The following is an 18,118-nucleotide window of genomic DNA, read 5'->3' on the forward strand; positions in this document are numbered from 1 at the left end:
TATTTTACTGTATATCATAGTTGATTATTATATTTTTAAGCTAAGTATAAGTTAAATTAGATGCAGACGAAATTTTTGTATTTTACTGTGCCTTTTGGTTGTTATTTTTATTATAAATCCTTCATAGACTTTTACTGTCAATCTTAAACTGTATAATAATTAGTTAATTTGAGATTAGTGAAAACCTCTTTTACTATTATCTAGAATATTATAAACCAATTAGCAATCTGATCTACAGATTGTTTATTGGATGTGTTGTGGACATATTTAGAACTAGTTTTTCCTTGTTTGTACTTACTGAATTGGATTATTTTAATCTTAGTGCAATTTAGATAACTAAGTTAATAGCGAAGATTTACTTCAAAAGCCCCCCATAGACTTTTGTTTTATTTTAATCGCAAAGGGGGTTAAAGAAATTTATACATTTTTTTACCTTTGTCAAAGATAGCCACTGCTTTTGTAAATAATTAATGTGCATTTACAAAATTATCCCCGAATTTCAGTGGATAAACTTATCGAGCTTCTTTAAATACGCAATAATACATTCTGAGTGTGTTTTAAAATCATTATAAAAATTTTAAAGAAAAAACAGAAATCGGTTATATAAATATTTTTAATATTAATTGAAAAGAAATCAAGAAATTATGTTTCAAAGCTATTTAATAAAATAATACTATGCCACATTTTCCTTCAATATTCTTTCAATCTTTTTTTGTTTTGTTTTAGAAAGTAACTGCAATAATGAACGATCAAAATCAAACGATTTATCTTTTTCAAAAGGACAGATTTGGGGAGGTAATACCGAACCTACGGAATATTTCGTGTGATCAAGTATTTTATTTGAATTAAAACAATCAAAAACAAACATGGGCTGAACATATTTTCTATCAATTTTAAAATTTAGAATCTCCTTTTCTGTAATATAAAAATCGAAAACTTCAAATTTGTCTGTTAGAATCCCCCCACAAGCCTCAATCACATATTCTAAATGTTCATTATTCTCATGAACATAAAACGTCAAATCTTTGAAAATTTGACTAACTGTGTGATTTTCTATTCTAAGCTTATTTAGTTTTAATAGAGTTATCCTAAGATGAAAAACACAAAATCGTAAACAATACAACATATCAGATAAATTATATTTTTTCAAATTGAAGCTATTTGATTTTTCGAATGGCACGTTCCACAAAATTTCAACATTATTTATTTTAATAAAATAATTATACCCACTCTCAGTAATAAATACATATTTCAATAAAGAACATTCCTTTACAAATTTTTTAAATTCAGAAAGTGCAACAGAAGCATCTTTTAAATTTTCACGTACAAAACAACAAACACTTTCATTCATTAAAATATTGGTCGTTAACACAGATTGAAATAAAAACAGTGTATTTAAAGTATCGTTCAAACCAATAATCGAACTAGAAAAATTCTGAAATCTATTCTTGACAAGCTCAGGATAATTATAATCAATATCTTGAAAATTTTCTAACTTGTCCTCTCTTTTATATTTTATATAATCTGCCTTTCTTATATTATTTTTGCGTCGTCTTTTTATCGTTATATATGCTTTTGAATCTACCAGTGTTTGTATATCTTTTATTCGATAAAATACATAGTCTAGATGATCGTATTTGTGCTTGTTTGTTGCTTGAACTGGAAGTGTGTTTGTGAGAATTACTAGTTCTTTGAATTCATCGAATTCTAATCCAAGTTTTTCTGCTGCTTTTTTTCGTGAAATATATTTTATTTCTGGTTTTTGTCCGAATATCATTTCTTTATCGGGGTTGATTATTTTCATTTTTCTAAATTACATTTTTTTGGGTCGATACTAATTTAGAAAAAAATATGTGATGAAATATGAAAACTACATAAAATTCCAATGATTTTAAATAAACTCTTTTAGAATATTGAAGATAATATTTTTGAATTGACTAAATTATATATATAATTTCTTCAGATAAAACCAATTTAATACATAAAAGGAATTAAATACATCTGAAAAGAACTATATATCAATAAATAATTTTTTTTATCACTAAATGAGTTCATCCATTTCTATTTTCAAAAAATGAACTAAATACATCTGAAAGAACTATATAATATCAATAAATAATTTTTTTATCACGATATGAGTTCATTCATTTCTATTTTAAAAAAATGAATAAAATACATCTGAAAAGCACTTTACAATATCAATAAATATTTTTATTTTATCTACATATGGGTTTATTCATTTTTATTTTCAAAGTAACACATAAATGGATAGATAAATAACATCAAATCAAATTTTTTTGACATTATGAATAATACCCTTTTTAATTTCCTGATAAATTATGATGTATGACCGAAAAAAATAATTATTTATGTGTTTCTGAGCTCTCAAACAATCTATGAATTAAACAAAACAAGCATTAAGCTTACGAATTATAATTTTTTAATATATTTTGAAACATATTTTGCGTAAATTATCTTGTTTAAGAATCTCGTTTACAACAACAGCAATTTAAAAATCATATTTTGTATTTTTCAAAATATAAACTTGTAGATAAAATCATGGAGACTATTAAAATATATTTTTAAGACATGCGATTTATATTATTGTACGGCGTAAAAATTTATTTTTTTAAAGATGAAGAATGACGACCTCTATATTTACCCATACAAATTTTAGAATGCTCTTAAAAAAATAAATATCAAATTATGCATTCCACAAGCCATATATCGACTAAGCGGCTAGATATGTATAAAATTTAATCATTAAATGTTTACTTTGAAATTCAAAAAACAATAATACACATATGGCGATGTTCGATAAAAAAAACTCTATTTTTATAAATATAGAAACATTAAATAAAAGAACACTATTTAATATTTATTTTTATAAATAATAGAACATTGGTTTTAATTAGCTATATGTGCAAAAATAACTCTTTTAAATGTAGCAATATTAAATAAAAGAACACTTTTCAAAGTTCCAGAAAATTTATTACATTTGATACACGTTGTAAATTAAAGAGAAAACAAAAATCAGATTAGATCGAAAATTTAAGTCTTATAGAAGTTTATAAAAAAAGAACATGTATGCAAAAAAATTTATCAACTCATGGTAAATACATATATTAAATATAAAAAGAAATACAAAAAATATCAGATAATTCAATAAAAATAGAGGATAATACCACAAGATTCAATACGTAAACAAAAAAAATATCTGTGATATATATAATTTAAACGAATGCAAGAAACAAAAAAAAAATTCAGAGCTGTAACAATAAATTTAATGTTGAAATTTTTACTTATATTGTAAAATTATACTTTAGTTTGTAAATGATTTTAAAAAAAGCACCCATAAATTCAATCAAAATTTTATATTGGGAACATTTTTATTTAATTTTAGATTGCTTTTTATGATAAAGGTAGACACAAATTTTTTTTAAAAAGTTGGGAATTTGTAAATTTTATAACATATGAAATTTGCATCTAGCATCAAAATACTTTAAGTGCTCTAACTAAATTTATAATGACTAAATCTATTAAATTTTATATACGAGACATAGAAATATAGATAAAATTTTGATAATAAAAAAGAAAAAGTAATTCTATTGCTTATTTTTCATTATAAAAAAATTAAAATTATATTTATTATCTTATATTACTAAAAATTAACATTGACATGTTCAAAAATAATAATTTTTAAGCGAAAACCCATGTTATCAAGAAAATTGTATAACGAATATACAATAATTTATTTCCAAAAATATAGGAAAATATCGAAAAAAAATTAAATTTGTAAAATCGAATTTATATCCCGTAAAACCCCACATCTAAACCATACTTTTTTCAACAGAAATTTTATTTATTTTCAATGATTTTTGAAAATTTTATTAAAAAATGATATTCTATTATAATACCACATAAAACAGAATATTTATGCATTGCAGATTAATATAATATAGAAACAAATTAAATCTAATCAAAATTTTTTAACATTATTTTTTTAAAAAAATTTTTAAACTAATTTTCATCTTATATTCCAGCAAAAAATATAAAATAAAAGAATATGTAGAGATTCTTTTTTTAAGGCCAATTTAAGTCTAAATAAAATTCATTAAGGGAGGTAAATGTGATTTAAAACTCTATTAAGATTCTTAAGTTGATACGTAAACGTGTTCATATGTTGTGAATTTGCGAATATCATTGTTTTTCATTGCTACATAAATCACACTAAGGTTTTCTTAAATGCCTTACGCGGAAACAGATGATAATTTTACCCTTTTTTATTTATCATACCGCGAGCATATATATGCGTTCTATTTTTTGTGCTTTGAAACTTTTGGCTTTTTCGTTTGTATATCAGTATATTTTACTAAAACATACGGTTGAAAATATGGTACTCGCGTTGTAAAGAACTTTCGTTATTCATAATTATTCTGGAATTTAAAAACACATAACATAATAAGTACTTCAAAAATGTGCCTAACTAGGTTTTTTGTGTGATTGGTCATCAATATTTAAATACAAGTTCTTAATATACAATTTATGCGTGCGTGACATATTTTTGATCAGTTTTACAAGAAGTCACCGCTTATTATCAAATAATTGTATTTTTTTATCCATATTTATTCACAGAGCTAAAAAAATTCTTGAATATTATTCGTAATCGTTTTCTATAATATTATAGTTATCCATAAATTTTAGTTCGCTTAAGATCGAATTCAATTAAATGATTTCAAATAATTTAAATAAACACTAAGTATTTATTGATTCCAATTTTTAATATATTTTAAACTCGTGCATTTTTTTGTGTACGTCAAAAAAAACATCGGTTCTTTTCTAATCATACTGATTTTAATTTTCATTAAAAAATCAAAAAAAAATATTCAAAAGCTATATGCAACCAAGACTATCAACATCAAGTATATCCAAAACATTAAATTATTTCGTGAAAATTAAATTGTTATCAAATCTTTATTACACCAAAATGTTGAGAAATAATTTTCTATTACAATAATCCGAATTTTCAAGCCACACCTGTTAAAAAAAAGCATTCAGTTTTGAACCACTGTTTTACGAGAAAAAATCATAAATAAATACTTAAATATATTATACACAATAAATTGCAAATTTCTTAAAATTTTTTCTTTAGATTATTACGATTTTTAATCTTCTAGTTACGTAGACATACAATTCCATATTACGCAAAATTGTTTTAATAGATTAAGATTTAAATAAAAAATAATTTATAATGGAATTTGTAGAAAAAATGGCTCACTGTCTATTCTAATAACTCTGCTAGCAAAAAACTACAAAGACACGATAACAAAATCTATGAAATAAAACACAGCAGATTATTTTATATATTTTTATAATTTATTAAAATACTAAAAATGCTAGGATTCTACAGTTTATGAGGATTCAAATATAAATATACAGCAATATTGATTCATATTTAATAATTAATTATGTAAAATGTTTAAAATGGTGCTACTTAATTTCGCGTTCCCGTTCAATAAAGTAATGTTTCTAGACATTCAAAGCATGAGGTTCTATTAGTTGGGGTCTCGAATATACATTAAACAATAGAATAATTGTTAAAAAAGGTGTAAAAGCACGGACATGAACTTTTTTGCCTTATATGGAAATAAAGGCAAAATAATTACAGTAAACCCAATATAAACCTGTAATATAATAGTTTTTAATATAAAAAGTATAGAAAAGTGCTTTATATGATCATTAAAATAATAGATAGAAATATTTCTTTTGAATAAAAAGGCATAATGAATCATAAAAAAAGAAAAATTTAAGATGACATACCATTTCTGAAAATAAATGAAAAATTGCATATATCACTGGTTTAATTTTCAACCAAAAATCCAATGAAAATAGCTCAAATATATAATTTATTTTTGTTAAACTCAAAGGTTAAATTAAGTGCAAATCAGTACCGTATTTATTTCGAATTCTTTTTTGATCTAATATATGAACACTAACGATTAAAAATGATTTCATATATAATTTTATAGTAATTCGAAGTTCATGCTCTCCCTTTGCGAACAAATTAGTGAATTGGGGCTTTAGATCTGAAAATATATCTTGTTTATTTTCTAGGATATAAGTTTTCTTGATAAAATTTCTATTGTTTAATAAATGGATTTTTTTAAGTGCATCAGCAGTAAGGTCAAGAGTTGATTTATTCATTTAAATTAAACGTTTATTCATTAAATGAACTCTAGAATTCAATAGCGAAATACAAAATGGCTTCGAATTAAATAAATAAAACTGCGTTATTGCAGTCAATAATTTATAAGTCAGCTACATTATTTTTACATCAAAACTGTCTAAATTTGAATTTTATCATGAATGCAAAAAGTTGTTATATATAAATGGATTATTAAGGCTTTTTTCATACAATATTTTTTTAAGATCTAAAAAAAATTTATTCAGTTTTTATATTAAATATATACGTCTTTTATAAAATATTTGATTTAAAATGGTTCATTTTTTTACATACTTATAAATGATGATTTTTACCCATAATATAAAGAAAATATTTATTCTCTAATGAAAAATCACAAATATTATTTTATCGGCAGTAATAAACCAAAAGAAAAATTTAAAGAAGTATTTAAAATTTAAAATATAGAAATATATCTTATAAATAAGGTTTTTAGCCTTTATATTTATACTATAAGTTGATTTAAGTCAAAAAAATAAATTTTTTACAATACAATCATTTATATGAAAGTAGGATGAAAATAAATGGGCAAATAAAAATTCTGCTCTATTATAGTAATAATTTTCAGGTTTTTTATTTTTATATCCGATAAAGTTGAGAACACCAGTATTGTATAGCATAAAATACAGTATTGCTTGTGTTTAGTTTGTGCTATGTTTTGAAAAAAGAGATGTAAAACGACGCATAGATACAAGCTAATAAATATTTCAAAAGGTAATTATATGATTGAATTAATTAGTAAAATATTATAATATTAATCAGTTACTGAAAATAAGTGGTTTAAATACAAAAACCTTATTATAATACCATATTTTTTTAATTATTGTGATCTTCAATGGTTCTGGATATATTTAGAAAAAAAGAATCTTCTAGTTTTCTTAATGTTATATAATTTCGTTTAAATAAAATCACCAGTCTAATCGATGTTCAGTTTTTTGGCTTTTAAATAAATGGAAATTTATCAGAAAAAAATTAGGTTTTGAAACATTTAAATATTTTGCTCGCCATACATGAAATCAATAAATTATACCATAATTTTATTAACTTTGGCGCTATTTACATCGATGAATATTTCATTTGATTAAAAGTTAGAAATATTTTTGTCAACTCAAATTTTCAAGTTCCGAATTACGTATTGTTTTAAAATATGCACCTGTAGACCTCCAATAGGCTTAAGATCGTTAATAAATGTATCATTTATGCAATATGTACCTACATCCTTTTAAAAGATATTGGGTCCACTAATGAGGCATAATCGATATTTTTGTATTTTATATCCCAAGAACTAATAAAATTCTGGTTCTTTTCGAAATTAAACTTAAAATATAATATCTTGAAATTACCAGAATCGTATGTAGATAGATTCCGTATTTATTTTAAATACGAGAAAATTTGCAGAAAAGATTTCTGCCCACCTAAAAGTTATATTTGAGCGCCCGATTTATCAAAAAATTGAATGGATTTGAATACGGTGAATCTTTGATCGATAGTTTTTTTACTTGGGATTATGATTTTTATGGTTCATAGATAATACCGAGGAATACAAAAATATAACTTTTTGGGCGCTACGAGCACCCGTAATATAAGTAATTATAGACCAAAATTTTTCTTGTGCTTGTTATAAATAAAAATAACAATCTCGGGTTCTTATATATTATTCATAAAATAAAAACAAATTTAATATAAATCTAAGTTACTTGAACTCATATAATTGTTAAAAGAAGAACAGTCAATTAAAGGTATCGGGTGAAGTGTAAAAATATGCATTAAGAGCTGTGCGATATTCCTAATGGACTGCCTACGTCACATAAAATGGATTCATAAAAAAAACTTAACCCACAAATAAAAATTAATATTTAGATTTAAACTGTTGCCGCATTTTTTAGATTTAAATTCAGTATCATTAGTGGGTGGTTTCATGAATTTAGCTGCCATATAAATGTAAATTTGAATTAAACTAATATGGTTTGGTCTTCATGTTATTTATATGTTTACATGATGCATTAATTTATCATATCATGTTTTAGTCATCATTAATTATAAATTCATGACTTATACATACATTTTATCTATCTGATAATTAATCAAAATACATTTATTAATTACATGCATTCGCAAGACACTTGAACTCATTAAATTTGAGAGAAGAAGGGCAGTTGATGAAGATAGATCAGGGGAAGGTGTCAAAGGATATGTCAAGGAGTTGTGCAATATTCCTAATGGGTGACTACGTCACAATAGATCGAATTGTTAAAAAAAACTTAGGCCATAAATAAATAAAATTGCATGCATTTATGGAAATCTTGAAAATTGTAAAAAATATAATACAGCTTCTCATATATGATCAGCTTCACAAATATAAAAAACTTGGATTGCATTAAAATAATCTATAATTATCATCAGAAAACTTTTAGTTTATTTCCATAGTCTGTTAAGATTGACAACTTCTTAATTTGTATTTTTTATTTAATATGTTAATATCCACGATCAAATAAACTGATTTCTGCTAGGCTTATAGAAATCAACATACATCGTTTCCAATTTTTGTGATTATTTATTTGAAATGACTTGGGATATCGAACGAATTCGATTAAATATGAAAACTATAAGATTGAGAAAGACTCTTGAACTAATAAGTCTTGAGAGAAAAAGGGGTATCGATAATGATTTAGCGGTGGGAGAACTGGTAAAAAGTATTAATGAAGTTTTCTTTAAGGATTGTGTCACACAATCAGTTACAGAAAATATAAAAGTCAAATCAAAAATTAAAACATAAATAAAATAATATTCTGATTATATATTTTATTATTTGATCTAATTGATATATATCGTCATTAATATTTGGAATTTCGATTCTTTTGTTTTGATTCCCCAAATAAATTCCAGAGTCAGGTTTTCACCAAATTTATAGAAGGCAAGTCGAAATAAATGTTTATTAATGTAAATAATACCGTATTTAAATTAGAATCTAAAGACAATCAAATATTTAGTTGATTAATAAAACAAAGCATATCCATCTCAAGCATTACATTCCTTATTTAAATACACGATTAAAATTTTTATATGTGTTCAGAATCAAAAATTATTTATGATCGTGAAATAACTTCGTTTCAGATTTTGTTTTACAGTGAATTGATAAAGTTTCCGTAATCAAGAATTAATGAAATATATATACATCTGGATCTATACCTATTCTATTTTCTGTGATAATAAGCCTAAAAACAATCTAATTTACAATACAGAAGTTGGTTTCTTCGGTGGATATGGAAATGATTTTAATTTTCCACCCCCAACTTTTGCAAATAACTGGCCCTGAAAGATGAAATTTCATTTTTTATTGAATATTTTCTATCATCATGGATAATAAATCACGGGAAATTTTATTATTAAACTTAAGAAAACCTTTTTTGCGATAAGAATGAATCTATTTTAAACAAAAAAATTTATTTTATGTGAATATTTAACATTTTTTTATGAATAAGTTGATACGAGTTATATTTTAAAAAAAGAACGACATTTAAAGTGTTAATGGCTTATCTTTATGCATTCAAATTATGACATACAACAATTTAAAAGCTGTATACATGGTTGAATGCTTTATATTTTGCTGTAAGCTACGATAAATTTAAAATAATACTAGAGTCGACGATCCTAAGTTTGGGCCACCGCAGATCATGCATCTTAAAAGACATAAATATCACAATAAATATTTCCACCAGATAGTTTTTTTTCAAATAACAACGATTTATAATTAGTTGGAGACTATTCTGGGCTTTTAAAAAACCATCATACGAGAATCTAACCATACTAATATTTATTTTAGCGCTTTAAAAAATCCAAAACAATAACAAAATATTGTTGATGACCAGTAAGGAAATTGATTATAAATGTAATGTTAGATAAATTATAATCGTTTTCACATATTTTGGAATTGATAATACCTTTCATATTTATAATTGAAATAAAGCCTTTTTTTATCTTGCTCAGATAAAAATTTCGAAAAGAAAGACATCTAATTAGGCTTAGTGATACTTAAATCAAATGCTTGATTTTTCTACGTTTTCTTTTAGTTTTTAAACGAGAAAATTACCCCTTTTAACTATATAATAATAATATAAAAACCAAAATTATGGATAATCCTTAAAAAAGTTTATATCAATGGTCAAAGATTGCATGTTAAATGTCCAAAATTTATCTTATAAATTTTTTATCGTGTAATGTTAAAATTAAAATGCTTAGCTGTTTCCAAAGTGTGAATACAAGCTAAATTATATAAATTAGTATTCGATCTGTATTATTTCCAGCATCCTATTTTTTTTATTAGGGTTTAAGTTTTTTTTCGGTGGAATTTATTTATAGACTAAAAATTTGCAAAAAATACATATTTTATATTTTATTTCATTTGTATACAAGACAAACAGAAACTTCACATGACTAAATTTTTAGTGATTTCATTAGAAAGTAGCGATATGATTTAAATAATGTAAGAAAAAGTAAACCAATTTGAATATTTCACACTTAGAGAGATAGAAGAATTTTGTGAGTATTTTTGTGATATTATTAATTGATATATTTATTTTTTCTCCTAGAAACCCATCCAAAATATTTAAAACTTTTCAAAAAAATTATCTAGATTATTTTTAATAAAATTTTTATGATTTTTCATGCGTAAACTATTTTATACATATTATAAAAGTAAGGAAAAAAGCAAAGAACAATGCCTCTGAGAATAATTCATACCAAAAAACCTATAAAAACAATATTATTCGAGCAACAAATATACTAATTTAAAATATATGACAATTATTAAAGGTATTCAATCAAATGATATATTAAATACAAAGGTTAAAGTTATTTTTCATTAGGATCATATGATTTGTAATAGACTTGCGCTAAAATATTGTTCTAGTTTTTATGGCGTGCTAGTGTATTTTATGATGTATAATTTGCAATATAAAAACCATTTATACATGATACATGGTTTAAAGCCACGAAAAACATTGTCTAAGCTAAGTATAAGAAATTTGGGCTATTTAAACAAGATAAAATTTATAAGAGACATGAAATTATTATTTTTTTAATATTAAAAAATATTTTAGATCTAATATTAATTAAGAGATTTTGCAGTATGTTCTGCTAAAAAGAAAATCGATACAATATTTAATAATAAAATTTCAAGGCATTGGTTTACCTATATTTTTGACAAAACACTAGCGACTAAGAATACGTAAAAAGTTCTGCTCAAAAATGATAAATTAAGAAATAAAAGCACAGACACTGTCTAGTATAATTTAAAAAACCAATACATACATATATTTATGCTTCAAGCTTTTTTCTGTTCAATTTACAAAAAGAAAAAAATTATCTAATTAAAATTAAAAAAAAACTCTATTTTCTGGCACAAGAAATAATTTAAATCATATAAATGAAGACAATTGTATGCCATAAGCAATGCAAATAAATATTTAATTTGTTTTTAACTGTCTTCACGCTTATTTAATATTTATAAATTATAACGAAAACATTAATTGACACTGATATCCATATAATAAGCGCATTATTTAGATTCATTTATCGTTAATCCTTCGAGAATATAATTTATTGATACTATTTGACGATTCACAATAGTCCTCGAAAAATTAATAATTCAAATTTCTGTTTTAAAAAATCATCTAAGATATAGGCGTAGGATTTTCTATATATTTAATTTTTATTTATTTATAAGCTTAACAATATTTTCTCAAGTACCATAAATGATAGAAAATAAATCAATGATTTACTGGACATTATTTTAGATTGCCAAACTAACCAAATTTATTGAAAACTAAATAATTCTCGATATACAAATTTAAAAAAAAGCATATGAACGAAGATAAATTGCACTTAGTTTTAAATATGTAATGTGAATAATAAATCTTCGGGGGGTTATAACATTTATGTATCCAGAAAAATTAATCAGAAAAAATCCTAAAATAAAATAATACTTGAGTGAATAGATTATAAATTTCCAATTGTGTTTCTAGTTTGGGATATGCATAACTTTTCGATGGGCATGAATTCTTATGTAATTTTTTATTATATGAGCCTTCCTGATAAAAAAAAGTGTGTGGTTGAAGAAGATTCTTGATAAAAAAATATTTTCTTTTGATTAAAATTTTATATATAACATATTATTCTAGTAAATAATAATTTTTTTTACAGTCAAAGAAGCATTTAATATATTAAAATACATTTTTACAATATTAAAATTATATTATAAGCTTCTGAAGTTCATTTGATAATCATCTAAATAGAAACGATTTAGACCATTATTTTATATTTATGGGTTAATTTTTTTTTTATCAATTAAATCTATTATGACGTAGTCAGTCCATTGGGACCATTGCTAAACTCCTTGATAAATATTTTGACACCTTCCCCTGATCTATCTTCATCAACTGCTCTTCTTCTCTCAAATGAGATGAGTTGAAGTGTGAAACGATTTGATATCAGTGCTTTAGTATTATATTCCGAAAATTAATTTGCTTCGAAATATACATATTAATATGTGATCTGATCAATATTGAATTTGACATTTATTGATCTCTAATATAATTATTCAATATTAAAATCTATATATTGGTATTATATGAAGAAATTAAAATGAAAAAGTTGTTATACTGTCTGATTTTTCTAAATTGCTTGATATTTTGTAAAAATAAGGATTTAAAAATTAAAAAAGAAGAAAACATAAATAACAAAAGTAATCCAGCGAAAAAAAGAGATAAAGAAAAAAACAAATCACACGCTTCCAAATATTATAGACTTATTTGTGTCTATCCAGAAAATTCTTCGAGCTGTGAGGGAGAAACTTCTACACAAATAGGTCAGAAAAATTCATCAAAAGCTAATTAAAGAACTTGCTGTAATACGAATAGCCCCACATACTAGGCCATATATTTCACTAAACAATTTATATTGTCTCTTAAAACGTCTTATTTACTTCTTTTATAAAAAATTTATATCAAATATGGTATAAGCCCTTTTTATTTTCATATCTTCAGTTTGTTGATGTTTTTAATTGCTAAAAATAATGTATGTGTATAGGAAAACCGTTTTTTTGGAAGATACATAAAAAATACCCCATTTCAACATTACAAAATTATTGTACATGCCCTATTTGGAAAATAAATTGATTTTTAAGACTTAGGTGTCCACCCAGGAAGTCATTTTATTAACAAATGAGAATCATGAAAATTGATAAAAATAATAAAATACGAATAAGTTTATCATATTCTCATGTTCAATTTATACTTGGCCATATTGAGAAATATAAAATGCCAATATATTTTCATGAAGAGCTATAAATAATCAGAGAACTTTTTCCTTCTTATATATATTGAGAAAATTTTACAAAGATAAATAGTGAAGCTCATAGAACGACCGCCCGAAAAAAAAGCCGAAAAATTACCATAAAACAAATTAAGAAATCTTCATTCTCTAAGTAACCATACTAAAAATTATTTTTGGAAAAAATCAAATAAGCCAAATTTGGCATTGTATTTAACAAGCATTATGTAGGTTTTCAGAACATATAATCCACAAAATTGAGTAAGTTAAATTCACAGTGCCTGTCGAGAGGCATAGAAGCCCATAAAATTATGTGATAATATATCCCCACGTAAACCTTAATAAGTTAATAGATCCAAAAAATGTCATTATTTTTTATAAATCCGCTAATTATTTTTCTTTATTAGTGGCCAAAATTTTCGAGTAGTAGAGCCCAAAATCAAATTTTAAAAACACTAATTATAGAAAACCACATTATAAATAAATACTTATATATTTAAACTCCATAATCTTGCAAGTAACGAAAGCCGGATGGTGAGAATTGATTAAGCACCTGATAAAATATACAAAGATAGTGAAAAGGCTGAAGATGTCGTTCTTAACAAAGAAAAATAAGATAAAGTATTGAAAATAATCGCCTAAATAATAAATATATAATCAAACTTCATATATTGTTCATTAATTACTATAAAAAAGCATCTTGAAATCATAGCCCAAGATTTTTTTTTGAAATCATATTTTTTGGAGGTTATATATATTTCAAGAAGATAATAAAGTGTTCATTGTTTTTTTTTGGTTGTTTCATTGTGATTTTATTAGATCATAAATTCCTCTTACATCTGTTAAGTCAATTATAATATTTAACAATATAATAAAAAGGAAAATAATCAGTGGAGTGACCACATAATGATGTTACTCATACATAATAAACCTTATATATAGTTATAAAGCAGTTTTTCTTATGATTAATGCATATTTCAATCACGAATTTCTTTATTATAGACTAAAGTATGTGATGTGTGTTACACAAAAATGGTTTTTTTATCATTAAAACAAGATTTAAAAATGTAGTGACGTCACGCCTTATTAATATTAAAGTAGAAATAATAAATTGAACACAATATGCATTTACAAGAAATAAGTTTGCAATTTTGTTACATATTCAACTTAAAATCACCCACCTTGTTTTGGACTTAAAATATCGCAACATATATAATAAATTTTGTGTCCTCATGAGTGATATATTAATTTACAATCAAGATAATCAAAAGACCAGTAAATAGTTGGCAAACACCATATAGAATTTCAATCACAGACATCATATTGAGTTCCTGCTCAAGAAAATTTGTAGTGAAGGTAAAATAACATCATATTTGAAGGAAAAAAAATAAAAATTAGGGTATAAATATTTTATAATAGATAAAAAAACAAGGGTGTATTTTAATGATAAAGTTTACGTAATTCTTATAGAAAAATCAATTTATTTTTACGTTATCCATTTCTAGAAATGAAACTAGATATTAGAATTTATAAATTCTAATTTTATTGTCATAAGAGACAAGAAGCGTTTTATTTTTCAGCCAGAACATTGTGCTTATGGAAGAAAAAAAATGAGGTATCTTATATATTTCACCCTTATTTGTAACATCTACAATTTTTATGCTATTATCATCACTATATGCCAATAGATTTGAGGTCTGATCAAAATTAATTTTTGAGATCAATCTCAAACCACATGTAATCATATCAGTTATCTTTAGATTTTCGAGTAAGAAGATTTTACCATGTGATGTAGCCACAAAAAATTTGTCTTCATCAAAATATGTGAAATCTGTAAATGACGTATCATACGTTAATTTTCCAAGAATATTTAGATTATTTTTTTCAAACTCTAAGAATTCACCATTTAACGAAGAAATATATAACTTATTGTTGTAAATGTATGATTTAAAAACGTTCGTTATTTTTTTCGGCAGAAGTATATCTACTTCTGTTTTATCATTTATACAGGAAAGTCCGCCGTTTCTAGTCGTGAAAAATATCTTTCCTTCGTGATCTATGTCTAAAGATGTGATTTTTTCTCCTGAGCTATGAATTAATTCGATTTTTTCATCTTGTATCAAAAATATTTCATTTAGTTTGTTATATAAACAAGTGTTACCATTTTTTATTTTAATTGAAACTGCTTCACTTTTTAGTTTATAATCTTTCTTAGCTTCAATAGCGTTATTTTCTGAAATGAAAACTCTGCGTAATGCACCGTTATAAAATCCGATTAAAATATCATCGTCTAGTTTTTCCAAACATGAAATCGTATCTTCAAATTCCAAATCATTAAAGTTTTTAATTTCTTTAATAACGGCGTATTCTATTTCGATGACATCTTCTTCGCTTATACCCAATTTTTTGATCATAAATTCGATATCATTTACAAATAACACATTGCTTATGAAAAGACAGTAATCACAATTCAAATCTAGTGTTTGATTTAAAAATGTTTTGATAGATTCATCTGAAAATGAATGAGAAACTGATATATCGCTTATCTGTGAATTTATATTATTTTTTGAAATTAGACGTATGATTACTTCTTTGGTCATCTAATTCAAATATGGGTGAGCAAAAATCTTCCAATATTTTTGGTATAATTACGAAGGAAACATGCTAAAAAGAAGTTTTGAATCGAATTCAGAATCCATTTATTTTCTAAATGACAATGGTTCTTGTAATTACAAATTTATATTTGCAATAAGAAATTTCGCTCTAATAACATAGGTCGTATACACAAAACATATTTTTAATTTTTAAAAAAAACTTTCCAGTCACCGAATAAATCCGATATATATGCTTGATATTTTAGTAAAATTCTATTAAAATATTTTAAGACAAAAAAGAGAATTTCATATTTCTAGTGGGACCTAATACCGGTAAAAATTTGTGTAATTAAATGATTTATATTTATTTATGGGTTAATTTGATTTTAAGCCATTTCTATTTCTTCAAAAAAAACCTTAGATTGCTATATAGAACAATATTTGCATAATACTTCAACAGCGTTACACCTTTGCAATCCTGAAAATTAAAATTGAGCATATATAATTTTTTTCGCATAGATTGTAGTTTGCATCCATTAAATATTGAATCCATAAAATTTAAATCTACACAATAAATAAATATTTTTACATAAAAATGTGGAAAAAATAGAGTTTATTATGGATCTACACTAATATTATATTTTTATAAAATCCGCTAATTTACATATTTACGTATATTTTTAAAGATCAATCATTTTTAAAACTGATTTAAAAATAATTCAATTATATTTTTGAAATATAAATTTATATTTAAAACAGAAGTTTGAAATTGAAGTTAAAACTAAATTCATGTGTGGTATTTTTATATATTTAAGTTTCCTAAAAAGTATTTTATAGTCTATTAATTAACGCTCACTCATATACAAATGCAAACGAGAATAGTACTTATGCCATAACATGGGATTGTTATATCACAAAATACTACAAGTCATATATTAAGAAAAAGCTAGTGACAACAGAAGCGGAAACATATATAGAAATAATGATATTGAGCAAGACTCTTAAATGATTAAGTCTTGAGAATGGAATATTCATTGAGGTGGACTGTAAGTAAGATGAGCTTAAAAGAGTATACTGAAAATCAGAATATAGAGTAATCTAAACTTTTGCGCGAGCAAACATGAAAATTCAAAGGGAAAATTAACACGTAAACAAATATTTTAGTCCATTTATTCTTTTAAATTAATTTATAATACGATAATTTCAGTTATTTTTATCGTAATGATACTACAATTATTTTAAATAAACAGTTGTCTTAAAACTTAGTAATATTCTTCATTACAAATTCTTTTAATGATATTACTCGATTTAATTTCTGTATTTTATGGGAATTAAGAGTAGGTTTGCTGGATTTTTGCAAGATCCACAACACATCGTAAAGTAAAATCAATACAAAAGAACGATTTAGATAAATATGTTTAAGAATTTTAGATAATATTTGATTTTTTTAAATGGATTAAGACCTTGTGTGCTTATGACATGTCTTTCTTTCAAAAATACACAATTTTTCAAATAATGAAAACAATTTTTTTGGAATATAAATAAGGAAAATATTAAAATTCAATTTTACAGTATGTAATATTTACTAAAGATATTTTGTTGATAAATCGTCATTTTAGAGGCTTTCTACCGCAAAAAAGTGGTTTATATTAATTACCATAAAGAGTATTAATAAGGGGTTAAATCCGAACAATTACGATTACTTAAACTAATCTCTAAGAAGTCTAGTCAAATCAACAGAAAAATATTTCAAATTATTTTTTTTTTGATGTATTTTCTCCACTACCTAGGTATAATTTCTGTTTTTAGGATTCTAATGGCATCATTTAGCATTTATAAATCAAGTTTCAACGATCGTAAAGACTTGATGTATAAGGTTAAAATAATTAAATACAATTTATTCATTTAGGGGTAAATTATTCGGTATATTTAAGGTTTTGTTCTCAAGTCCAAA

Source organism: Rhyacophila brunnea, unplaced genomic scaffold (genome assembly GCF_057557595.1).
Source record: "Rhyacophila brunnea isolate RB1 unplaced genomic scaffold, BYU_Rbru_1.0 scaffold_56, whole genome shotgun sequence".
NCBI classification, from domain to species: domain Eukaryota; kingdom Metazoa; phylum Arthropoda; class Insecta; order Trichoptera; family Rhyacophilidae; genus Rhyacophila; species Rhyacophila brunnea.